Source organism: Neophocaena asiaeorientalis, unplaced genomic scaffold (genome assembly GCF_003031525.2).
Source record: "Neophocaena asiaeorientalis asiaeorientalis breed wild unplaced genomic scaffold, Neophocaena_asiaeorientalis_V1.1 scaffold59, whole genome shotgun sequence".
NCBI classification, from domain to species: domain Eukaryota; kingdom Metazoa; phylum Chordata; class Mammalia; order Artiodactyla; family Phocoenidae; genus Neophocaena; species Neophocaena asiaeorientalis.
Window position 1 is genome coordinate 17,608,509 of NW_020174268.1, and position 27,595 is coordinate 17,636,103.

At 41.2% G+C, this 27,595-nt stretch overlaps 1 protein-coding gene across 1 annotated transcript in view; it reads right to left on the reverse strand.

Moving 5' to 3' along the window:
• The window catches only part of MTUS2 (microtubule associated scaffold protein 2), a 312,496-nt gene that overhangs the window by 61,685 nt on the left and 223,216 nt on the right, over positions 1 to 27,595 (reverse strand). The gene's annotated exons all lie outside the window — the stretch shown is intronic.

Consider the following 27,595-nt stretch of genomic DNA (forward strand, 5'->3'; position numbering starts at 1 on the left):
GCGGTCCTTGCACAGTAAGTTTCTGATCAAGTGAAGACAGAGCAAAGCCTCTCTTGTGGGTGGAGCAGCAGGGCAGGGGGGCTCTAAGAAGCTGGCGTCTCCCAGCGCCATGTGCAGAAGGCTTTCTTCGGGCAGAACTGCGTTTCTGCACCTGAGGACACGGTTTCCTTCTAAATTAGGATTTAGATTGCACCATCCTAGAAAATGACTGCTTGTTCTTGTGAGAGGTCTGAGCATGCTTGCTCCCGCTGCTGCCCACAGGAGAGAGGGTGAGAGGCGAGGCTTCCCAAAGAAAGACGGATTCAGCTTCTCTTCCTGTGCACAGAGGGCGCCAAGGGGCCCGGGACTGGCTGTGCTCAAATCACACACATGGTGAGATCTCAGAGCAAACAACCCAGATTTTGAGAAATGTACCAGTGTCCTAGAGTTACGCCGTCTTTATTTGGTCAGTGAAAAAACTTCAAATGTACTCAAAAACAGAGGGATAAATATGAAGGACCTTCATATACCCAGTTTCAACAGTTACCAAGATTTTGGCACATATGTTACATCTATCCCTTTTTTATTTAAACTTTTTTTTTTCATATGTCCATCACCCAGATTCAGCAATTATCAAGATTTGAAACTTTATTTTCACTTGTCCCTTTTTTCTTTTTTTGTTTGTTAAAGTATTTTAAAGTCAAGCCCTACATATTTTAGTATGCATTGCTGAAAATTCTGAGCATTTTTACATAATCACAATGCTGTTAAAACCGCGAACAAAATTTACAATATATCCTTGCATCTAACACTTAGTCTGTAATAACATTTCCCTGGCTTCTCTGAAACAAAATTATTTTACAGTTGGTTTTCTTGAGCCAAACTAGGTTCACATATTACATTAGGTGTTAAGTCTCCTAGGCCTCTTTTATCAACCAGTAGGGCCCACCCTCCCCTTCCTATCTCCCTGCCGCCATTGATTTGTTCAGAAACTGGGTTGGTTGGCTTATAGAATGTCCCACATTCTGGACTTGCCTCTTTGCTTCCTTGTAATGTCATTTCCCTTGTTCCTACAACCCTGTAAATAAAATTTAGTTCTTGAGGCTGGATGAGATTTGAGGTTGAATGTACCTGGGCAACAATACCTCGGATGTGATACTGTGGGCATGACCCTGCAACCCATCGGGAAGCACACAATGACTGGGGGTTCCATCGTCAGTGATGCTACAGTGAATCAGACGTGATGGCTTCATCTCTTCCATTATGAAGTTCCCCATCATCAGCTCATCTAATGCTTTTGTTAATGATTATTACCTGAATCGACTATTTCATTAGGAGTTACAACATGATGTTCTGACTCTATCATCCTTTTGCATTTCTTGGCTAGACCTTTTATACAAGAAAAGAAGTTTTCTGTATCAACTAGGGCGATTTCAATTCCCAGCAATACAGGTTGTACAGGAAAGATGGGATAAATGCTCACTCCTTTCCCTTTAAGTGCCAATTTTCTGAATAAAGACTTGGGGTTGTAATGGTACCCAATGAGGTTATTTGCTTTCTCTCACTTCTTCTAAACATCATTATAAATTCATGTTTTTATGTTAATATACACAATGTGTTTTAATCGATTGCATTTATTACCCTTTTTAGATGCTCAGTTTAATCTCATCTCGGACCAATGGGAGCACCTTCTTAATGGCCCCTGTGTCCTTTTGACACAACTCATTCGTCTCCCTTTCTTGCTTTCTGACATAACACAGTATCTTAGGCTCACCTGGGATGTTTCCTGCTACAGATCTGGGACCAGCCATCCCTCCCCTCCAGGTGCCCTGGTTCCTTCTAGTTGGGGGTGGGAGTTACACATCACAAATCCCGTGTTGTTCATTGTCTTTTGAGGGCCACCTGTTTGGACCGAGATTTCCCTTGAAGGAAGTGGTCCTTCCCTTAGACAAAACGTCCTTAGAAGATGTCACGAAGAAATCAGGATGGGGCCTTAGGATGGAATGAGACAGTAACAGCTCCTTCTCTTGGGGCCTTTAGATGAGAAAAAGTGCTCAATGAAACTCACTTTGGGGGAGATCAACTGGCCTATACAACATGCCCAAGCCAAGGGCCGGCATAGGAATTTTCTAAAGAGTCCCCCAAATGCATGGATATCTGAAGAAAAGGCTAAACTTCTTGAAGGCATAGAGAATGGGGGACTAGACTACTGTAATTTAGCACAAAGGAAGCTGTGACCTCGCAGCCTGATGAAATCTGGGACATTTTAGTTCCTAATATTTAAAAAAAGCTTGAGATGAATTTTATTCCTGGTATATTTTTTTTTTTTGCATGGGAGTAGGAACAAACATTCAGAAAAGTTATAAGAAGGTCTATTGGGATACCTCTTCAGAGAAAACCTCATAAACACGTGATGTTTTAGAGCGATAAATAATGATGAACGTTAACTGATCATTAGCAGATGCCAGGCACTGTGCTTAGGGCTCACATGCAAACAGCTCATGTAACCCTCACAGAGCAACGCGAAATCAGCCCTATTATCGTCTTCATTTCGCAGATGAGGAAAATGAGGCTCAGAGATCGGACATCCTGCCGTGCAAACATCAAGCAAGGAAAAGATGGAGTGGGGTCCTGAACTCAGATCTGACTTAGAAGCTGTGTCTTTACCACTGTGCTTTTATCTGTAAGGCCTACATAATTATAAGTCTGTGTTATAATCTGGATGAGGGATGTGAGTATATAAAAATATAAAAGAAATTCAAACATACTTATGAAATTGCCCCACATTTTCAGAATCTGGAGCAAGAGCCTCTACTGTAGTGTGTGTGTGTTTTTTTTTAAGGTACATTTACAAACCAATGTACGAATAACTTCAAACTGACACAGTAGAAACCTTGGGCATAAGTCAACGTTAAAATAGTCAGTTTTATGATTCTTGTTTCTCTGTCTTCCTTGAACTTGGAGTTCCTGACCTATCCCCCAGCCCCAATCACCCATCAGACACAAGGCTCCCTCGGCTCAAACCCGACTGCGCTGTCCCATCAGTGCCACTTCACCTCTTCTGCCTGATCCTTCCACTGGAGTGAATTTTCTCCTTCTCTCTGATTTCACGTCATTGTGTGTACTTGCTGTTGCTCATGACATTCTGCTCCATGTAATCGTAATTGTTTACATGTGCCTTCCCCAAAATATCCCGCCCCCTTGCTGTGCCTCCCTCAGTTCACACCCATGGCACCAGCAGTCTGCCTTGGGACTTGGTCTCCGTGACCACTGCCTCAAGTGACGCAGGAAGGACCTCGCAGGAGTGGAGCTCAGTGATGGTGGCTTCCTGGCAGAAGCGTTTTGTTGTTTCGTGCAGTTTGTCAGCCATGGGCCATGTGCAGGAGGTCAACGAGATCAGAACTGTATGTCTGTCTCACTACTTATTTCAAAAGAAAAACCATGAAAAACGATCATGAGAGCCTCTTACAGACTGTCAAGGCAACCATCTGTTTATTGTGGTTCCGCCGTCCATGCCCCTCCTGTCTCCATGCATCTAAAATATGGGCTGCAGCTCTTGCACTGGATTTCAGCAAAGGGGATGCCAGGAAAATATGCACAGCATTTACCAGACACAAGCCATCTAGAAATTTTAATGAGGTGGGAACGGGCTGGAAAGGGAAAATATGAAACAGAAATTTTGAAACTGGAAGTAATTGATGGTTACGATCATTTGCATACAGACAATAGATGCTCTGAAACACCTTTGATGTAATAACCAGGATCTAGAATATTAAGGGTATTAAAAAAAAAGAAACAAATGACATATATACTATTCTGTTCTTAGATACTTGTCAAAAGAGCTGTCACTTTTCTGTAATACCCAAGTAGGAAGGCTGCTATTTAGGTATGACAATCTTTTTTGTTTTTAATCTGTTAGTCTTTGACAGTACCTTTATTTTTTTTCCTTTTAAGTCAGTGACTAGGATGACTGCAGGAGAGGTATCCTCCTTAAGTTTCCACATTATATTCAGAAGAGCTGTCTACTCTTGTAAGAGCCGTGAAATTCAAAATGACCTTTACTAGCTGGATAAATAGGCTGGACAAGACTGGATAACTGATAGAATCAGATACAGAGATGGGCAACAGTTGGCAAAGCTGCAAAGTGCATCTGTCTATCTGACATACATTAGATAAGAAGGGTGGTCACTGTGGACCACAAGCCGAATATCAGTCAGCAGTGCGACTGACTGGCCATTATAAAGAAAGGGTGAAAGGACGTGGACACTGGAGTGGTGTCTGTGACCAATCTAGGTGTCTATCCCAGTGCCCTAACCCTCCTGACTATACCATGATGAAGCAGTAGCCTCTCCAAGAACAGACGGGGTCACTGCAGGAATGGGAATGATGTGTAACTCACTGAACTCGGCATATGGCTTCTTACTTTTGTTAAGACTAGTCCCCGGCACCTCAGCTAGGTGAAGGTTTTCCCAGAAACCTCTACTCTTCCTTTGTAGCACCTCTGACCATGGCGATCCAACAGTTCTCTGACCTGTCTGCCTTCCTGTATAAGGTCACCAGCTCTGAGAGAGCCTCTAAGGACATGACAGCGTCCTTATCACTCAGCACAGTACCAGGCACACAGTAAGTACCGGGACATGTTGAATAAATACATTAAACGTTGAGCAGACTCATCCTAGCTAAAGGCAGAGAACTTCAAGACATAGAGACCTGCTAACAGGGAACAACACAGCTGTTGCTCTAATGTTTGGTGGGGGGTGTTTACGACCCCGGCAGAACATTAATCCTCGGGCCCAACTGCATAGATATCATCAAGCAAAGACAGAGAAACCGCTCTGACATCCGCCCGGACCTTTCTTTCCATTTGCAGCTCTGAAGAAGTACAAGACATTAAGCGTGCCACTGTGCGTTGTTATCTTTACTACCTAAGCGTGGGAGAAAGCTGACTCTCCCAACCGCCCTACTATTTTCCTCTTTCTCTTTTTCCACTGATGAGAAGACCCTGGCCATTTATCTGTGTAGGTCTGTCGCTAAACGTTATCAGCAATGCTCACTGTAGATCGCCACATGGCCTCCAACCAACGGCTCCATAGCTTCTACTCTACATCATATGCCCAGATTCTCAAATATGCTACCACTTCAGGGAAGGAAATGGTAGGTGCCTCACAACTAGTGATTATACCTGATGTTTGCAAAAAGTCTGCACTTGCAGTGAAGGTGACCACAATTCTTTGAAAATAATGTAATGAACTCTAATCCTACATACAGTCCAGCAGCAAATCCTGTCAGCTCTCCCTGAAAAATAGCCCAAGAATCTGACCACCTCTTACACCTCTGCTATTGATTGAATTTTGAAATGGAAGAAAAAGACAGTGATCTCAAAAATGAAGATTAAATTACAAAGTACTCAAAGCAAGATAAATTAAAATGAAAATTTAATAAAAGGCACTTTAAAAGGCAGAAAAGCAAACAAGAAAATAAAAATGAGAAAAAGAAAGAATTAAAAAAGGGCCATGGAGAAAATACGGGAAATGAAAAACAGATAAAGAGGGATTAATACTCATATTATTAGACTCCTGAAGAGAAAAAACAAAATAATGGAACAGGTATGATACTTAAAAAACATACTGTAGGACACGAATAAAGATGCAGATGTAGAGAATGGACTTGAGGACACGGGGAGGGGGAAGGGTAAGCTGAGACAAAATGAGAGAGTGGCATGGACATATATACACTACCGAATGTAAAATAGATAGCTCGTGGGAGGCAGCCTCATAGCACAGGGAGATCAGCTTGGTGCTTTGTGACCACCTAGAGGGGTGGGATAGGGAGGGTGGGAGGGAGACACAAGAGGGAGGAGATATATGTATACGTACAGCTGATTCCCTTTGTTATAAAGCAGAAACAAACACACCACTGTAAAGCAATTATACTCCAATAAAGATGTTAAAAAAAATACTGTAAGAAAGCTTTTCAGAGAATTGAATCTTCATTTTGAAAAAACACACTGGGTACCTGGGAAAAGTAACCCAGATTTAAACAACACTAAGATGTTTAACTTCTACTAAGTCTGTTAGAATTTAGAGATTAGGAAAAAAATCATGATCTCTAGGCAAAAATATCACCTAATTACAAGGGCAGAAATGTTAGATATTCAAAGTAAGACAACAATGGAGCAGTATTTAAAGACGAACAAAGAACAACTTAATGAAAGAACATATAAAACAAGGACTTTCTAAAAAGTCAAGCTCCCCAAGTATCAAGGCTATAGAGAAAGTTTAAAACACAAGGACATAGGGAATTTTGTACCTATGAGTCTTTCTGAAGGAATAGCCTAGAGTTTGTGTGTCATTCAACTGAGAGATGACTGGGAAATTTTCATCAAAAGGACTGACGGATTTATGCACAGAATTGTAGATCTAAGACAAAACCAAATGTGAGTACGAGGATGGAAGACTAATGTACAAATTCTATATGTCATGACAACTAAAAAGAAATAATGCAACTAAAAAACTAGTAAGAAAGAAAACTAGGAAGAGGAAAACTAGAAAATAGGAAGAGGATAAAGAAAGTAAGTTAAGCTCCTTGGCTGCTGTGAAGGCAATAGGTAGGAGTTAAAGGATACAATTAAAAACTGGCAAACCAGATGGTCAAAGGTTAGATAAGAAAACAGGACTGGGAACACTGAAAAAGGTGTAAGTGTAAAGGTAACCACTAAAATAAAAATAAAATGTTCCTAAATTTCATTCTTTAACATTAAAGGGCAAAGAATATACAGCTTTAGAAAAAGAAACACATCAATAGAACATAATAGATGTAATTATAAAACATTATGATAGGATTGAGACCAAACATATCAGCCATATCAATGCGTGTAATGGGCTAATTTCACCAATTATAAGAAAAAGATTCTCAATTCAGCTCACAACGTAAGACCCAACTATATGCTATATTCATGTGATATATAAAACAAAATGATATAGCAAGGCAAAATATAGATGGATGGATAAAGGTATTCCAGGAAAATGAAAACAATAAGAAAGCAGAAGCAGCAATCTTGATATCTAACAAATAAGAATTCAAGCCTAAAAGTGTTAAACACAGCAAAGAAGGGCACCTTTTAATGCTAAAAGCCAAATTTACAATGAAAATAAAATACTTATGAATATCTATGCTCCAAATAACAAAGTAACCAACTTTATGAAGCAGATTTACCACTCTCAGTTCAAGACAGATCAAGTGGATAAACAAAGCAGAGCAGAATCAATTAGGTAGGCCTTTTGGATATATACTGAACTTTATATTTTGATAATTTAAGCAAATATATCTTGTCAAGAGCCTTTGAACCATGCATAAAAACTGATCATAAAGAAACATCAGTAAGTTCCATGAATGAGAAATATTACAAGCAATACTCTGATCACAGTGCAATAAAAGTAGAGATTATTAACCAATGAAATGAAAAGAGAAATCATTAATCAAAACTAAAAACAGGGCTTCCCTGGGGGCGCAGTGGTTGAGAGTCCGCCTGCCAATGCAGGGGACATGGGTTTGTGCCCCAGTCCGGGAAATCCGACATGCCACAGAGCGGCTGGGCCCATTAGCCATGGCCACTGAGCCTGCGCATCCGGAGCCTGTGCTCCACAACGGAAGAGGCCACAACAGTGAGAGGCCCATGTACCGCAAAAAAAAAAAACCCCAAACTAAAAACAATCCCATTAAACAACTCTTGGGTGAAAGAGAAAATACAAACTGAAATTTTTTAAAGTTTTAAAAACCACTAAAAACAAACCACCAAACCCCTAACACATGGGATACATTTAAAGCAGTTATGAGAGGACAACTCATAGCTGGAAATGCTTTCGTAAGTGAAAAATGAAAGGATGCAAATAAATGACTTATGTACCTAGCTGAAAAAACTGGAAAACAACAACAAAGTAAACCAAAAGAAAGCACTGGGAATGAAAGAGTAAAGGCAAAAGCAGAAATTAATGAAGTAGAGAATAGGAAACCAGTAGATTTAATTGAAAGAAGTTAACAAAATTGCAAGCCACTAGCTAACTTGAGCAAGGAAAAAGAGAGAATGTACAAACAAAATAAGAAATGACAAGAAGAAAACAGAAACAAGAATTAAAAGTTGTAACAGTTCGCTATACAAATAAATTTGAAATCCTTTATTAAATGGATACTTTTCTAAAGAAATATAGATAACCAGAATTGAGCCCATCAAGAAAAGTTTAAACAGAGCAAATTTCCACAGATTAAAGAACTACCACACACACAAAAACAACAGGCCTAGATATTTTCACCGTGGTCTTCTATCAAACCTTCAAAGATCTGACTGTTCCGGTGTTCTATAAATTGATCTAGAGCACTGAAAATTGTGGCAGGCAGAATAATGCCTCCCTTCGCCAGAAAGATGTCTATGTCAGAATCCCCAGAACTTATGACTATGTTATGCTCCATGGCAAGGAGGAATTAAAGTTGCAGGCAGAATTAAGGTTGCTAATCAGCTGACCTTAAAATAGGGAGATTATCCTGGATTATCCAGAAGACCCAAAGTAATCACAGGCACTTCTAAAGGTGGGAGAGGGAGGTAGGAGAGTCAATGTCAGAGAAACGTGATAAGAGAAAAACCACTGCTGGCTCTGAAGGTGGAAGACCGTGAACTGAGGATTAGAGGCAGCCTCTAGAAGTTGGTACAGGCAAGAAAGTGGATTTTCCTTTAGAACCCCCAGAAATGAATGCAGCCTGCATTCAATCTTAGCTCGGGGGACCCACTCTGGACTTCTGACTTTTACAACAATTAGATAACAAATCTGTTTTATTTTAAAGCACTAAGTTTGTGGTGATCTGTTACAGCAGCAAATAGAAAACTGGCGCAAAATACTGATGCAAAAATAAAGGAAAATTTCCTAATTCTTTTAATAAATTGAGTATTTTGACACCTAAACCTGATGAAGACTCCAAAGAAAGTAGAAAAAAACTTGCCGATCATCGTCACTCGTGAATATTGATACAAAAGGATTGAAAAAAAATATTAGCAAACAGAATCCAATAGCATATAAAGAAAATAATACACCATGACCAGTTGAGATTTATTCCAATAATTTAAGGTCATTTCAATATTAGGAAATCAATATCGATAGATCAAAGGGAAAAAATATAATTATCTCCACAGATGCTGAAAGAAACCTTTGACAAAAATTCAATACCCATTCCTGTTAACAGCACTCAAGAAAATAGGAATTGAAGGACCCTTTCTTGACATGATAAAACACCTTAACACGGGCTTCCCTGGTGGCGCAGCGGTTGAGAGTCCGCCTGCCGATGCAGGGGACACGGGTTCGTGCCCCGGTCTGGGAAGATCCCACATGCTGCGGAGCGGCTGGGCCCATGAGCCACAGCCGCTGAGCCTGCGCGTCCGGAGCCTGTGCTCCGCAACGGGAGAGACCACAGCGGTGAGAGGCCCGCGTACCGCGAAAAAAAACCCAAAAAACAAAACTTAGATAACGAGCACATACTTGTCATTAAATAATTCCTTATACTTTCCTGTATGTTTGGAGTACTTCACATGCGTAAGAACCTCACTTGTAGCAAGACATTCTCCAGTGTCATGGCAAACCTGCAGAGGTGACGATTCTGCTCTCTCACTACTAAATATGCCAAGTCTTTTCTGAAAGGTTTTATAAGTCACTTATACTCTGCAGGATTAAAATACAGAACCTCAGAAGCTAACTTTTTTGGGTGGGCTGTGCTATGTAATTTGGGTTTCTGTTCCAATAAATAAGAAACAGTATTAAACTGGACACTTTCATTTAAAAATTTCTGATGCTTATAAAATTTCTAAAAGCCCTTACCCTCAGGACTTCCCTGGTGGCACAGTGGATAAGACTCCGTGCTCCCAATGCAGGGTACCCGGGTTCGATCCCTGGTCAGGGAACTAGATCCCACACACATGCTGCAACTAAGAGTTCGCATGCCACAACTAAGGAGGCTGCGGGCTGCAACCAGGACCTGGCCCAACCGAACAAATAAATAAATAAATAAATATTAAAAGCCCTCACCCTCATATTTGGATAATAAAGTCAAGAACAGGTTGTCAATATGATTTAAAGCTGAAAAAATCTGTCGGGATTCTGATAAGATTATTTAAGAAGCAAATCAAAATGCTTAAGCCATAGCTATTTAACATGATTATAAGTGCTGATTACTCAAATGAAATTAATCACAAATTCCCCCAAGAACATTAAACTACTCCTCAGTGGCAAAAAAAACAGGCACTTTTCCTCCGTCATTGACTATAGGCTGGATTATTTTATTTTCCTGAAAATATGAAAAACAATTGAAGATTTACTGGTCAGTATTTTAAAAAGATAAAAAATTTAGTTCCACAATCAATACAGCAATGGTGAACAACAAGAAAAGCTTCTTGAAGCTTAGTAACTCAATGTAACATTTAAAAAACAAAACTTGCTATTACTGAATCTCCAGTGACCTCTTATTTGGGGTTAAGTAAGGATTCCAGGAGACTGGGCAGAAAGATTTCAGGAAGGCAGAAGGAAACCCAGATTTCGCGTTTATCAGAAGTTTAGCTACAGGCACAACTTTGAGCACATCTCCCTTTTGGTGACCGGACAGCTATTTGCTTTGCACATTCTGATTTGTCATGAGGACAAGTCCCAAGGGAAAAAGAATGAAGCACATCTTTTTTCTACCCAACCTCTTCCCCTTCCTCATTCTGTCCATGATGTAGGTTTAAAGTCTAGAGGTGGTTCAGGGAGTCTGATAGGACACGGGGCTGACTCAGGCATTAGCACAGAATTGAATCTATCAGTTCGGTGGTCTCTGTCTGGGGTAAGTAAGCCAGGGAAGCCTCCTGTGGCTCCAAGGACAATGTTAAAATGGGATTTCTGTGGAAAGAAAGAAAGCCAGGGAGGCAGGCAGGGGACAGGTAATGGCCTAGACTCTCAAATCAAGGAGCTTGGCTCTATTTTGTTGACCCTGTGACCCTGGAGGGCTGCTGGAAGGTTCTTAATAGGGAAGTGACATGGTGACTGGTATTTCAGGTAGCTCCTTCTCAAGCAATCAAGACTTGAGACAGGTGAAGTACTAGATAGACTGACTGTGGATGGAGTGTCCTGGAGAGACAAGATAAATAGATGTAAGAAAAGTATATAGATGTAAGCATACATATTCATGAGAAAAAACTGGAGAGAATAAGGCAAGGAGGGTGTATCAGTCCAGGTTCTCCAGAGAAAAAGAACCAATAGATATATACATATCTCCAATTACATATCCTATATATATGCATCTGCAGTTACATAGGAAATGTATGATATGTATATGTATATACATGTGTATATACATATGCATATGTATATATACATATGTTTTAAATATAAGAAGAGATTTATTTTGAGGAATTGGTTGATGCAGTCATGGAGGCTGAGAAGTCTCACAGTCAGCTGCCTGCAAGCTGGAGTCCCAGGAGAGCAGATGGTGTAGCTCCCAATCTGAGTTCAAAGGCCTGAGCCAGTGGTGCAGGTCCAGTTGGAAAGCGGGCTTACTCAAGACCAAGGAATAGCCCATGTTTCAGATCGAGTCTGAAGGCACGAAAAAGCCAATGTGCCAGCTTGAAGGCAGTTAGGCAAAAGAATGCTCTCTTACTCAGCCTTTTTGAGTAAAAGTCTGTTCTGGATCAACTGATTGGATGTGGCCCACCCTTAGCGGACAGGGCAATCTGCTGTATTCAGTCTACCATTTCAAATGTTAATCTCATCCATAAACATCCTCACACATACACCAAGATAATGTTTGAACAAATGCCTGGGCACCCCATGGCCTAGTCAAGGTGACACATGGAATTAACCAACAGAGAAGACTACCAGTTTCCTAGTTTAGGTGATGGTGGTGCCAGAATGAAATAGAGTGAACAAGGGTAGGAGAAGGTATTACGGGAAGCCCAGGAACACTGTTTGAGATCTGCTGAACTGATGTTCTCGGCAGCTGGGCGGAAACAAGCAGGAAGCTGGATGTACACATTGGGATGCTCAGGGCTAGAGTCTGGGCAACCCTTAGTAGTAACCTAGTAACCAGGACAGGATTATCTAGGGATGGGATAAAAAAGAGGAGCTCAGTTTAAAAAGAAAGAGAGAGAAGAAATGGTAAGAAGTGGCAGAAAACAAGGAAAATCAGAAGAGTGTGATATCAGAGGCTAAGGAAGTGAAGTTTCTAGAATTAAGGCACAACCAAAATGATCAGCAAAGAGAGTCAAGTTGGGGACTGAAAAATACCCTTTACCACCGGCAACTCGGACATCATTGGGGATGCCCTCCCACAGGAAGCTGATTAAGATGGGTGAAGGAGCAGAAAGATTACACCACAGATAGAGAGGGGGCGTGACAGGAGCTGTACCTTAGGGAGAAGAGCATGTTTATAGGGTGAGAGGGGTCAGGAAGGAAGGAGGAACTAAAGAAATAAGTAGGGAGGGTGGTTGATGAGCAAAGCCCCCAGAGTACAGGCCAGGGATTATAATCAAGAGCACAAGCCTGTGTGCATGGGGTCAAGAGGTGGGGGGAGAAGACACCGAACTTGAATCAGACGAAGGGGCTACTCATCCTGAGACTGGTGAGAAACAAGGGAGGAGTAATAGAGAGGTACGTTTGCAGGAGAGCAGGGGTGGGAGAAAGTGAGGGAGAGCGTGCTTACTAGTCTTATTCTTCATGACGAAGAAGGTTTTCTGCTAAGAAGGAGAAATAGGTTTTTCATTTAAGATGGTAGCTTGAGGACATGCATCTAACTCCCTGCCCTCCCTCCCAAAGCTGAGCTTTAAGTTTATGGGCATTTATTGGAAAGAAATACAGAGAAGTGAAAAACAATATCACAGACCAACTTCATAGAAGACTGGAATACACAGGAGACAAAACAGCTCTGGGTGGCTCGATAATACGACTATTCAAGGGGCTGCCCCAGTGATCGTCTCATCCTTCAGTAACAGGTGTTCCCTGCTTCCCACACTTGCAACTCTGCCATACGCATGATTCAGCTCTTCCTATATTTTGTATTTGCTTTACTGCAGCTGATGCCCACTCTTACCTCTAAGTGCTTTTCTTTATCACGTGCTTTATGCTTACTCATACTGCCTCTTGGCTTTTGCTCACTGCTTTCTCCTTTTCAGCTTCTTGCCTCCACTACCCTGTGGATTCTATTGCTATATCTCAAAACAAAATCCCTAAGAGACAGGCTCTGACTGGTTCAAGCAGACACTCTCCAGGACAAAACATGCCACTGGGCAGAGTTCTTGTCTGTTGATGGTCAAATTTGTCGGGGCCAAGGTGCTGGGGTTTGGGTACCCAGCACAGTGACATAATCAAAAGGCACTCGCATATCATTGGTGATTCTTATATAGGTGGTTGTGGGCGGAAAGTTAAAAGGAGGAACAAACCCATGCACACATTTCATATTCAGAAATGTACAGTACCAATACGAAAAACGTATGGATATTGACACAGACATATGTGCGTGTGTGCACACACGCGCACACACACACACACAACTTAATTCCTGAATAAATGAGGTAATACCTTTTTTGCTCTTGATTAAATGATCCTATATTGTAAAGATGTCAATTCTTTTCCAATTAATCTCCAAATCCGGGGCAATTAAAATTTTAATCCCAATGAGCCTTTTTTTCTTTTAAACTTGACAAGTTGTTTTAATAATTCAACTGAAAGAGAAAAATGCCTGAGAATAGCCATGAAATTTTTTTTTAAATAATGATGAGGAAATGCTTGATATCTCTATCTCTATCAACTAAACTACAGTAATTAAAACAGTTTGGTCTGGCCCAGGTAAGTTGATCAATGGAACAAAAAGAGGCAGAAACAGAACAATGTACCTTTTGGAACTCATAATAAAGGTGGCATTTCAAATCCATGGGAAGGAACGGAGTATCCATCAGTGGTGTTAAGACAATAGACTACTTATGTGGAAAAACAAAAAGGTGAACCCACTACCTCAAATCACATACCAAAGCAAATTTCATATGGATTTAAGATCTAAAGATTGAAATTAAAACTATCACGGTATTGGTGGCAAATATATATGAGTATCATTATCATCTTGGGGATGGAAGGTCTTCCTAAGTATGAAATCAAACCCATAAGACATAAAGGGAATAGTCATAGACTTGACTACAGAGCAAAGCAATCTTATATATGTTAAAAGACAGCATAACCAAGTAAAAAGAAATCTACAGATCAAAGAAAATTTTTGCAATGCTTATGATAGATAAAATGCTAACGTCTCTAATATATAATTTATCATAAATCAACATGCAAAAGACAAACCACCAAAGGGGAAAAAAGATAAGTAGGAGATGTGGAAAGTGGGCTTGTCCCAACTCTTCTGAGTAATAGCAAAGAGCATAAGATTTGAAATTTTACAAATGATACCCAGGCCCACTCTGCTAAAGCACCAGGTGCACCTCTGAACTGCTATGCATACTATATCCTAGGGAGAGGGTTTGTTTAACTCGTAGGAATGAATCACTAATGATGATGTTTCAGCATTAACTCTGGCCACTGTTGACAAAGGGCCATCCTACAACCCTCTGTTCAGTCCATGGAAGAAAAAAGGCCAGATTTCAGAGATTCCAGGAGAGATCACTATCTTCTCTGATTAGAGATTAGGTCTTTTCAGTTTCTTAAACATATGCCGCAGTAATAACATCACACAATCTCCTGTTTTCCAGAACCTTGGGTCTTTATCATTTCATCATTTCTGTACCACTCAGAGATGTTCTTAAGGTCTCAATCAATTCATAAGCTCTTCCAAGGCAGTCTGTATCCTTATTTCTTCTTTATTGCCTCCCACTGTTTTACTGGGGTTCTTCCTTCATTCCTCATTAAGTGCTGACTGCTTGTAACACATCCATTTCCAGACATAACATCTCTTCTTCCAAATCAGACCTTCTTTCTGAGATTATTTTTTCTCATTTTTGTTATTTGTAAGTTCCTTTAATGAGAGTCCGTAGGCGGGTAAATCTTTTTTTTTTTTTTTAACACTTTTACTGGAGTATAATTCCTTTACAATGTGTGTTAGTCTCTGCTGTACAACAAAGTGAATCAGCTATATGCATACGTATATCCCCATATCCCCTCCCTCTTGTATTTCCCTTCCAACCTGCCTATCCCACACCTCCAGGGGGTCACAAAGCACCGAGCTGATCTCCCTGTGCTATGCTGCTGCTTCCCACTAGCTAGCTATTATACATTTGGTAGTGTATGTATGTCAATGCCACTCTCTCACTTCTTCCCAGCTTACCCTTCCCTCTCCCCGTGTCCTCAAGTCCATTCTCCACATCTGCGTCTTTATTCCTGTCCTGCCCCTAGGTTCATCAGAACCATTTTTTTTTTAAGATTCCATATATACGTGTTAGCATACGGTATTTGTTTTTCTCTTTCTGACTTACTTCACTCTGTATGACAGACTCTAGGTCCATCCAACTCACTACAAACAACTCAATTTCGTTTCTTTTTATGGCTGAGTAATATTCCATTGTATATATGTGCCACATCTTCTTTACCCATTCATCTGTCGATGGATACTCAGGATGCTTCCATGTCCTGGCTATTGTAAATTGTGCTGCAATGAACATTGTGGTACATGTCTCTTTTTGAATTATGGTTTTCTCAGGGTATATGCCCAGCAGTGGGATTGCTGGGTCATATGGTAGTTCTACCTTTAGTTTTTTAAGGGACCTCCATACCGTTCTCCACAGTGGCTGTATCAATATACATTCCCACCAATAGCACAAGAGAGTTCCCTTTTCTCCACACCCTCTCCAGCATTTATTGTTTTTCTAAAAACATCTTTATTAGAGTATAGTTGCTTTACATTGTTGTGTTAGTTTCTGCTTTATAACAAAGTGAATCAGCCATAAACATACATACATCCCCATGTCCCCTCCCTCTTGCATCTCCCTCCCACCCTCCCTATCCCCCATTCCCAGCTTATCCTTCCCTCTCCCCATGTCCTCAAGTCTATTCTCTACATCTGCGTCTTTATTCCTTTCCTGCCCCTAGGTTTTTCAGAACTATTTTTTAGATTCCATATATACGTGTTAGCATACGGTATTTGTTTTTCTCTTTCTGACTTACTTCACTCTGTATGACAGACTCTAGGGCCATCCACCTCACTACAAATAACTCAATTTCATTTCTTTTCATGGCTGAGTAATATTCCATGGTATATATGTGCCACATCTTCTTTATCCATTCATCTGTCAATGGACACTCAGGTTGCTTCCATGTCCTGGCTTTTGTAAACAGAGCTGCAATGAACACTGTGGTACGTGACTCTTTTTGAATTATGTTTTTCTCTGGGTATATGCCCAGCAGTGGGATTGCTGGGTCATACGGTAGTTCTAATTTTAGTTTTTTAAGGAACCTCCATCCCGTTCTCCATAGTGCCTGTATCAATATACATTCCCACCAACAGTGCAAGAGGGTGCCCTTTCTCCATACCTTCTCCAGCATTTACTCTTTGTAGATTTTTTGATGATGGCCATTCTGACCGGTGTGAGGTGATACCTCATTGTAGTTCTGATTTGCATTTCTCTAATGATTAGTGATGTTGAGCATCCTTTCATGTGTTTGTTGGCAATCTGTATATCTTCTTTGGAGAAATGTCTACTTAGCTCTTCTGCCCATTTGTGGATTGGGTTGTTTGTTTTTTTGATATTGCGCTGCATGAGCTGCTTGTAAATTTTGGAGATTAAACCTATGTCAGTTGCTTGGCTTGCAAATATTTTCTCCCATTCTGAGGGCTGTCTAATTTCATAAGCTCCATTTTTCTTTCTCAAGATTGCTTTGGCTATTCGGTGTCTTTTGTGTTTCCATACAAATTGTGAAATTCTTTGCTCTTGTTCTGTGAAAAATGCCATTGGTTCTTTGATTGGGATCGCACTGAATCTGTAGATTGCTTTGGGTAGTATAGTCATTTTCACAATGTTGATTCTTCCAATCCAAGAACATGGTATATCTCTCCAGCTGTTTGTATTTCTTCAGTGTCTTATAGTTTTATGCATACAGGTCTTTTTTCTCCTTAGGTAGGTTTATTCCTAGGTATTTTATTCTTTTTGTTGCAATGGTAAATGGGAGTGTTTCCTTAATTTCTCTTTCATATTTATTTTCATTTTGGTTGTTCTGTCCATTGGTGAAAGTGGGGTGTTAAAGTCCCCTCCTATGATTGTGTTACTGTCGATTTCCCCTTTTATGGCTGGTAGCATTTGCCTTATATATTGAGGTGCTCCTATGTTGGGTGCAAAAATAGTTACATTTGTTATATCTTCTTCTTGGATCGATCCCTTGATCATTATGTAGTGTCCTTCTTTGTCTCCTGTGATAGTCATTATTTTAAAGTCTATTTTGTCTGATATGAGAATTGCTACTCCAGCTTTCTTTGGTTTCCATTTGCATGGAATATCTTTTTCCATCCCCTCACTTTCAGTCTGTATGTGTCCCTAGGTCTGAAGTGGGTCTCTTGTAGACAGCGTATTTATGGGCCTTGTTTTTGTATCCATTCAGCCAGTCTATGTCTTTTGTTTGGAGCATTTAATCCATTTACATTTAAGGTAATTATCAATATGTATGTTCCTATTATCATTTTCTTAATTGTTTTGGGTTTGTTTTTGTAGGTCTTTTGCTTCTCTTGTGTTTCCTGCCTAGAGAAGTTAAGGTTTTAATTTCTTCGTTGAACCTGAATGAGATCCTTGCTGGGTAATCTTGCTTGTAGGTTTTTCCCTTTCATCAGTTTAAATATGTCCTTCCACTCCCTTCTGGCTTGCAGTTTCTGCTGAAACATCAGCTGTTAACCTTATGGGGATTCCCTTGTATGTTATTTGTTGCTTTTACCTTGCTACTTTTGATATTTTTTTGTATTTAATTTTTGAGAGTTCGATTAATATATGTCTCGGTGTTTCTGTTTGGGTTTATCCTGTATGGGACTCTCTGCACTTCCTGGACTTGATTGACTATTTCCTTTCCCATGTTAGGGAAGTTTTTGTCTATAATCTCTTCAAATATTTTCTCAGACCCTTTCTTATTCTCTTCTTCTTCTTGGACCCCTATGATTCGAATGCTGGTGTGTTTAATGTTGTCCCAGAGTCTCTGAGACTGTCCTCAATTCTTTTCACTCTTTGTTCTTTATTCTGCTCCCTGGCACTTATTTCTACCATTCTATCTTCCAGCTCACTTATCCATTCTTCTGCCTCCGTTATTCTTCTATTGATTCCCTCTAGAGTATTTTTAATTTCAGTTATTGTGTTGTTCATCACTGTTTGTTTGCTCTTTTAGTTCTTCTAGATCCTTGTTAAATGTTTCTTGTATTTTCTCCATTCTGTTTCCGAGATTTTGGATCTTCTTTACTACCATTACTCTGAATTCTTTTTCAGGTAGGTTGCCTATTTCGTCTTCATTTATTTGGTCTTCTAGGTTTTACCTTGCTCCCTCGTCTGTAACATATTTTTTTGTTTGTTTTTGATGGCTGGGGCTGTATTCCTGTCTTACTGGTTGTTTGGCCTGAGGCATCCAGCACTGGCATTTGCAGGCAGTTGGATAGAGCCAGGTCTTGGTCCTGAGATGAGGACCTCTGGGAGGCCTCACTCTGATTAATCTTCCCTGAGGTCTGAGGTTCTCTGTTAGTCCAGTGGTTTGGACTCGGAGCTCCCACCACAGGAGCTCAGGCCCAACATCCAGCCTGGGAACCAAGATCCCGCAAACTGGTCACTGGGGGTTCCTTCTGTCACCTTAGGTGTCCGTGGTGCCCCACTGGTGCCTGGTAGGGGCCCTAGCTGTGCGGAGACACGAATTCCATGTCCTCCTAGTCTGCCATCTTGAGTCCGCCCCCCCGGTAAATCTTGTTTGTTTAAAAATGTCCTTATTTTCTCCAAATTTGGGGAGTAAGTTTTATTAACATGGAATGCCAGTTATTTCTTCCCAGAGCTTTATTCCACTGTTTTCTCTCCATTCTTGTTGCTATGGAGGTACTCCCCAGTTTGTGTTGCTCCTTTTGTAGATACTCCTTTTTTTTTTTTTTGGTCCCTATGATTGCTATAAAAATCTTCTGTTTGTTTTTTGTGTTCTGCAATTATACCACACAGTATGTGCGTGTGAATTTCTTTTTATTTATTTTGATTCATTGTTCTTTTTAAGTCTGAGGGTTCGTGTCATTTATTAATTCTGAAAAAAGTCTTGGTCATGATAGTTTTTAATGATGATTCTTCTAATTCTCTCTCTTCTTTCTTTCTGGAAGTCTCATTACATATGTCGGCCTATTTCATTCTTACCCCCACCACCCCATGTCTCTTAACCTTTGCTATTTTCCATTTCTTTGTCTTTGTCTTCCTGGGCTACATGCTGTAATTTCTTCAAATCTGCAATTTCATGAATTATCTCTTCTGTAGCTGAACCATAAAGTTTTAAATTTCAATTAATTATTTTTCAAGTTCGAGAATTTCTACTTGATTCTTTGGTGATTTTTTACAGTCCTTGAGTCATACTTTGGATTGACTCTCTTCTAAAACCACATGTTGCTTGTAGACCTTTTGAGGATGGCCATTCTGACTGGTGTGAGGCGATATCGTATTGTAGTTTTGGTTTGCATTTCTCTAATAATTAGCGAAGTTGAGCATCCTTTCATGTGCCTCTTGCCCATCTGTATGTCTTCTTTGGAGAAGTGTCTATTTAGGTCTTCTGCTCATTTTTTGATTGGGTTGTTTGTTTTTTTGATATTGTGCTGCAGGAGCTATTTGTAAATTTTGGAGATTAATCCCTTGTTGGTCTCATTGTTTGCAAATACTTTCTCCCATTCTGTGGGTTATCTTTTCATTTTGTTTATGGTTTCCTTTGCTGTGCAAAAGCCTTTGAGTTTGATTAGGTCCCATTTGTTTATTTTTGTTTTTATTTCCATTATTCTAGGAGGTGGATCCAAAAAGATACTGCTGTGATTTATGTCAGAGTGTTCTGCTTATATTTTCCTCTAACAGCTTCATAGAGTCTGGCCTTACATTTAGGTCTTTGATCTATTTTGAGTTGAGTTTTGTGTATGGTGTTCAAGAATGTTCTAATTTCACTGTGTTACATGTGGCTGTCCAGTTTTCCCAGCACCAGAATGCCCATCATCAAAAAGTCTACAAACAATAAATGCTGGAGAGGGTATGGAGAAAAGGGAACCCTCCTACACTGTTGGTGGGAATGTAAGTTGGTACAGCCACTAGGGAGAACAGTATGGAGGTTCCTTAAGAAACTAAAAACAGAGTTAACATATGATCCAGCAATCCCACTCCTGGGCATATAACTGGAGAAGAACATGGTTTGAAAGGATACATGCACCCCAATGTTCATTGCAGCGCTGTTTACAATAGCCAAGACCTGGAAGCAACCTAAATGTCCATCAACAGATGAATGGATAAAGAAGATGTGGTACATATATACAATGGAATATTACTCAACCATTAAAAAGAATGAAATAATGCCATTTGAAGCAGCAGGGATAGACCTGGAGATTATCATACTAAGTGAAATAAGTCAGACAGAAAAAGACAAATATCATATGATATCGCTTATATGTGAAATCTAAAAAAAAAAATGATACAAATGAACTTATTTACAAAACAGAAACAGACTCACAGACTTAGAGAATGAACTTACGGTTACCAGTGGGGAAGGGTGGGAGGGGATAGATTGGGAGTTTGCGATTGACATGTACACACTGCTATATTTAAAACAGATAACCAACAAGGACCTACTGTATAGTACAGGGAACTCTGCTCTATACTCTGTAATAACCTAAATGGGAAAAGAATTTGAAAAAGAACAGATACGTGTATATCTATAACTAAATCACTCTGTTGTGCACCTGAAACTAACACAAAAATAAAAATTTTAAAGTCCCACATATTACGCACACTCTTTTTTGTAAGCAGACTTTTTTTTTTTAATTGGAGTAAAGTTGCTTTACAATGTTGTGTTAGTTTCTCCTGTACAATGAAGTGAATCAGCTATATGTATACCTATATCCCCTCCTTCTTGGACTTCCCTCTATGCATGCTTTTTTTTTTGAACAGTGTTTATGATAATTTTAATAATGAAATCTTCTGTATGTGGTTCTCTTGTTTGTTGTTTTCTGCTGGCTCTAACATGGGACATTTTGTGTGCATGCTTTGTGATTTTTTAAAAAATTGTGTGCTCCTCTTTTTGGAACTCTGCAAGAATTCTTTGAGGCCTGGGTTGAGAATGCATTCCTCTCAGGAGATTTTTCTTTTATTCAGACACAAGGTCATTTCAAATTTAAATTCTTGGTTTGCAGTTTTTCAGATTAGGCAAAGGGTATAATGAGAGACATGTGGGCTGGCCAGTGTACATATTATCAAGGGAAACTTTTAAATTTCTCTTTGCACCAGCATGATCTTTAAATTTCCTTTGAAAATATAAAACATCAAACTCACAGAGAAGTACAGTAATAGAACAGATATCTGCAACGGTAACACAATCAAACAGGTGGTTTTTGTTCCACTTGTTTACTCTTTTTTTCTTTCTAATTCCTAATTGTTCCACAGTTCTCTTTCTTTCTTGGAAAAAATTTGTATTAACAAAATATAACAATTACATTCAAAGAGATTAAAAACATGAGCAAATATTTTACTCTAATACATATTAAACAAAACTAGTTTAATTTATAAAGAGTCGGGGTTTGAATCAGGGCTTGAAGGAAATGGTAAGCATTTGGAAAAGCTGTTGAGAGAAACTGCAGATGACAAAAACAAACAAAAGGGTTGATAAACAACAGCCCTGACAGCTCCACCGTGATTGGAGGCACAGATCAGCCATGGCTCGTAACTGGGAGTATCCACACTGCAGTGCCCTCGTGGGACCGGAGTTCTGCTTGGTGGATCTGGCAGAAGGACAACAGCTAGGGAGACCGCAGGCGGAGCAGCGTCCGGAAGTGCTGCTTAGACTGACTGTGCATACAGGTCACCTGGGCATCTCGTCAAAATGCAGATTCTGATTCAGGGGGTCTGGGACGGGGCCGGAGACTAAACATTTCCAAAGTTCCCAGGCGTTGTTAATGCTGCTGGTCTGGGGACTCACCTTTCAGCCAAGGGGTCCTGGGTCACGGAGGGAATGGAGATAAGAAGGGTCCTGACACAGTGGAAGAAACCAGATGGCCCTAGCAATTGGAGGGAGGTCTTTGTGTGTTGAAGAAGAGGATGAGCAGGAGTGAGAGATGAGAGCTGGGCAGAGAAAGCAGACTGGTCAGAATGAGATATGACCATTTAGGGTATAAAGTGGATCTGGCTAAAGGCAGAATCCAGGACCTATTCATGGAGCAGATAGCTGAAGTGGAATTGTAAAGGTATCGGGAGTTAAGAAGGTCCAAGAACTGGAGGTTTAGTTGTTAGCTGTTGGTAAAACCTACAGTAATCGTGGGAGGAGTCGGGGTAGCAAAGACGGAGAGCCTGCCTGACAGTCTTTGATGAATGGGGCTTGATGGGGTGGTCATGAGAGCATTTGAGAAGTTGGTAGCTGAGCCTGGCAAGGAGGGGTAGCAGGCAGACAGCCTCAGACTAGGATGAAGTTTGAGGTTTGGGTGGGAAACACAAGAAATAGTTGGTATGTGCACAGTTAAGAGCCTTAGTTAAGGCAAGGAAATGGAGAGAACATTTTAGAAGAAGGTCAGTGTGGTTGTCCTCAAGCTCTTTACCTCTGGACAGGACAACGCTGGGGGCAATTTACGTCCTTGAGGCTCTTTGTGGATCAGGCGTGACTAGACCTCACCCAGGCCACGCCCTTGCTCAGCTGCTTCCCTTTTCTTGCGCTGCTTCCCTAATGGCTTTTTCCTGAAGATTACACCCTCAATAAATCCCAAGCACCTGAGTCTCTATCTCAGCTCTGCTTCTGGGGAGCCTGATGTAAGGCAGGTGGTCCCAGAAGTAGTGCTGGGAAGCAGACCCTAAGGATGGATTCTGGAGGTGAATCATCCACCTGCCCCTGGCGATGATGGGGCAGGAGGAGTAGTGATGGTCCCTGGAATTCTACAGCATGTGTGCTGAACTGGGAAAGGACGCGTGGGGGGGAAAGACACACTGGCTCGTGCGTTGTCTCTGGCTTTGTGAGATCTGAAGGGATACAGGGATTTGGGGGACCACGAAACTGGGTGGCTCCTGCTGATGCTTTGATGCTTTGAAGAGAAAAGGACAGACTGGGGCAACGAAGCATCAACTGAAGCTAAGGATGAGAGCCAGAGGTCTCCATGGCAGCACATAAGGAACCCTTCATCCCCACCAACTAGGCTCAGGATCTAATCTAAGAGTAGAGGCACGTCCTTTCAGAGAAGGAAGACTCTCAGCTCTGGTAAGTCTCCTACATCACAGGCAAAGCCCTGAGGGGGAAGGGGTGGGACCTCGACACTCAGTACGGAGATATCTGGGTAGATGCACTCATATTTCCCTAAACGCTGCGGGCTACAGAAGGGATTATCCCCGCTTTGTTGGTGAACAGAACTGCCCCCCGCCACCTCTCCCAAACGAAGTGGGTGCCTTAGAGGACCACACCTGTCCTCCTCAGGTCTGCCCCACCTCCACTGGTAGCGACCACACTAATAACTAGGGTCAGATCTCAGCAGGAGCCAACCAGAAAGTCCTGGGCCTGCAGAGGGAGGAGAGAGATTAAAAACCAAAGGACCAGCAGGAACTGGTTAAGGTTTCACGGCAGGAACAGGAGAATATGCCTGGGAGTGGATCCCAAGGGTGCGGGTCCAGGGGAAGAGCAAAGTGTGAAGCTGGATGATGGGGAGACTGTTGATATGGCACTCTCCATGACAAAGATTTCATTCCCTGGCAAGGGTTTGGGATCTGGCCCAGAAAAGCCTGGAAAAAGCGAGAGCCACAAGAAATGAAGAAGGGACCTCAGAATTGCCACAGCAGCCCACGGAGGAAGGGACACAAAGCTGGAGAAGTGGGCAAGCTGGGAGACTGGAAGACCCACCCGCTGACCATGGTCCTCAGGAGGACCTTTTACTAAGGTGACAGGGGTTACACCACTGTCATCAAGAAGCTCAGCAGAGGCTCTCCTCTGTAAGCCCCAGCTGATAGCAGGAGATGCTGTCACAGAACAGGACTTTCCAGTATCCATGGGAATAAGAGGATCCCAGGATGCCCAAGGCCATGTGGCAGCACTCAGCCATCAGCCAGACTCTGAAGACAGTATGCTGGGTGAGCTGCAAGACCTACAGAAGAGAACACTGTTCCTGGAGACAAGACATATGGGCACCCAACAGGGCACTGCTTGACATACAACCAAAAGAAACCAGGAGTGGGCAAGCCAAAGACTGAGGTGAGTCACCCCAGTGGAAAGCCAGGATGCCTTGTCCAGCTTCCAGACCGAGATCAGTTCTCAGACATAAAAGCCATTTACTGAAGAAGAAACTGGGTCCCAAGACTCTGAAACACCATGACACACGTATGTATAGTGATTCCTCTAGTCCTTCAGCAAAGGAACTTACGGTCTTGACTAGGCTAACTGTGTACTGTAGAAAGGGGAACACCCACACCTTCTGGAGGATGTTGGATCCAGGGCCGTGGCAGACACTGGCACCCAGTGGCCTGGTACCGAGCACTATCAGGCATCCCTGCCAGAATAGGCGCACGTGGGACCCAGGTAACTGACGGAGTCCTAGGCCAGGTTCAAGTCATGGTGTATCCATCAAGTCCATGGACCTCAGGGATTATTTCCTTAATTCCTAAATACATGATCAGAATAGACATTCTTAGCAGAACCCTCACATTGGTTGCTTGAATTACGGAGTAAGAACTATTGTAATAGGAAAGTCAAAGCAGCAGTCCATGAAACCGTTCCCTCGCATCCCAGGTAAGACAGGACATTATAAGCACGACTGTATCCTAGAAGGCATGGCAGACGTTAGTGCCGCTTCCAAAGGCTTAACAGATGCAGGGCTGGTGGTCCTCATCGTACCCCACTCATTCACTAGCCTGGCCCCTAGAAAAACCCAGATGGATCATGGTGAGAGATACAGCTCCACCACAAACCTAACCCACCAGCTTCAACGTGCCTGATGTGGTAATACTTTCTAGAGCAGGTGAACACGGACCCTGGTGTGTGGTTTGTGGCTACTGAGTTGGCAGATGCATCCTCCACCCCGATCAAAACAGAGGATCTGAAGCAGCTAACACCACAGGGAATGACCATTACTCATGGAAGCCTCGTCCCAGGGCTGGGTTAATTCTTCTGCTCTCTGTCACAGTAAAGTCTGAAAGGACTTAGGCCATCTGAACATTTGCAGAAGATCACACTGGTCCAGGACATTGATGAAACTGTGTTAATCCACTTGGGTGAGCAAAGAATGACAAGTATTTTGAAGGTCTTGCTCAGAATCATGTGCTCCCGAAGGTACGGGAAGAACTCTTCAAATACAGGGGCCAGCACGTCAATCAAGTTTTTAGGAGTCCGGTAGTCTGTGGCAAGGGAGAACATTTCCTCCAAAGTAAAGGACCAACTACTGTACTTTGAACTTCCTGACACCAGGAGAGAAACATGGCCTTGGAGGCTGCCGTGCATCGAGGGGGCAGCATATCCCTCTCTCGGAAACACTGCTGTGGCCCATTCATCAGGTTTCAGCATGATCCTAGCAGCCCTGCCATTTCCCTACCCTGACTCTCTCACGGGTGTTCTTAGAGCACAATTCCCTGTAACTCATGGGCACCAAGATCCCTGTCTCAAACTCTGCTTCTAGGAAACTGAACCGAAGACAAGTTCTTAAAAGGGATGAGGTAGTCATGGACGAGGGAGCAAGGGCTGGCTTTTATGTGATGGCTAAGGAGTACAAGGATGAAAACAAACCATAATTAAGTGTGATCGGCCTCAAGTATCCTAACTGGATGTAGGTCCCAGACAGAGGCTGCCCCCTGGGCAGTGAGTGAACAAGAATGAAAACCTTGCTCCACTCCCTCGTCACTGGCCTAGCATCTCCCCAGAAGTGTTTGATTTGGGGAATTGCAGACATGTGGTTCCTATGTCCCATTTCTCCAGACATATTTGGAGAAAATATTTTGATGAGCGGCGCTACAAGCAAGCCCCCCAAACCCACTAAGAACGTGGCTGACTTGGATTCCTTCTTTGGATTCCGTGCAGGCATGATGGTAGCTACACAGGAAATCCTTCCTGAATTTAATTTTATTTAAAAAGTAAATCTGTACCAAGCACTGTGATAGTCACAATCTTCATTCCTAACATTACATTTTTAAAGGTATGTTACAAATTGTATGGCACTTTGTAATAATTCTTTTCATGTCATTATTTCATTCAGCAAATATGACTGATGGATCTAAAGATTATCATACTAAGTGAAGTAAGCCAGACAGAGAAAGATAGGTATCATATGGTATCACTTATATGTGGAATGTAAAAAAAAAAAAAAAAAAAGATACAAATGAACTTATTTCCAAATTAAAAAGAGATTCACAGACATAGAAAACAAACTTATGGTTACCAAAGGGGAGAGGGGGCTGGAGGGAGGGATAAATTAGTAGGTTGGGATTAACATATATACACTACTATATATAAAATAGATAACCAGCAAGGACCTACTGTATAATAGCATAGGGAACTATACTCTATATTTTGTAATAAACTATAAGGGAAAAGAATCTGAAAAAGAATATATATATAAGATATATACATAATATATATATTTTATATATATATAAAACTGAATTGCTATGTTGTACACTGAAACTAACATGATATTGTAAATCAACTATACTTCAATTAAAACAAATTTAATTTTTTTAATTAAAAAAAATTTTTAAAAACCCCACAAATATGACTGAATGCTTACTATATACCAGGCATTATTCTAGGCTAAGCTAATAGTGACTCTGGGATTTTTTTTCAACACACCATTTACCTATATAGATTCAAATGCCAGAGAACTGAAACATATAGACCAGGATTTATTACATACTCATTATAGGTTCCCTTTGTTTGTGTTTTCTGGTGTTTTGAGATGTGGTCCTCTTTCATTCTTTGGATTACAAGCTTCTAAGTGACGCAAACTATGTGACTGTTCTTTTAAAGAGTCATCAATGATTGGCAGTATTCTCCCACAGGGTGTGACTGAGTGACATCCTTCCCACAGCTGAGCACAAGCCCACACAAATACAAGTTCATTAGTCCACAAACAACTGTAACTAGTTTCATGAAGCTTGGAAAGCAAGACCCCCAAACTGTGTCAGTGCAGGAGTCCTGGCTGGGTGTTATGTACTTCACTTCAATTCTGACAGCATGAGAGACAGACCAGGACTTTTGCTCCTTTTCTCAGTGTACTGCTGATCAATTTTGCAGGACAGCAATTTTAAAACAATCCAAAAGACATTATATTTTGGAAACATGACATGACAGTGTTCCCGCAACATAATGAATATATTAATGAATTCTGACAAAAAGAGTTATATTCTGGTCTTTTTTTTTTTTAACCTGCATGCTATTTATTTCCATTAGAAAAATATTATCTATATAAAATTTGGTCAGTTTCT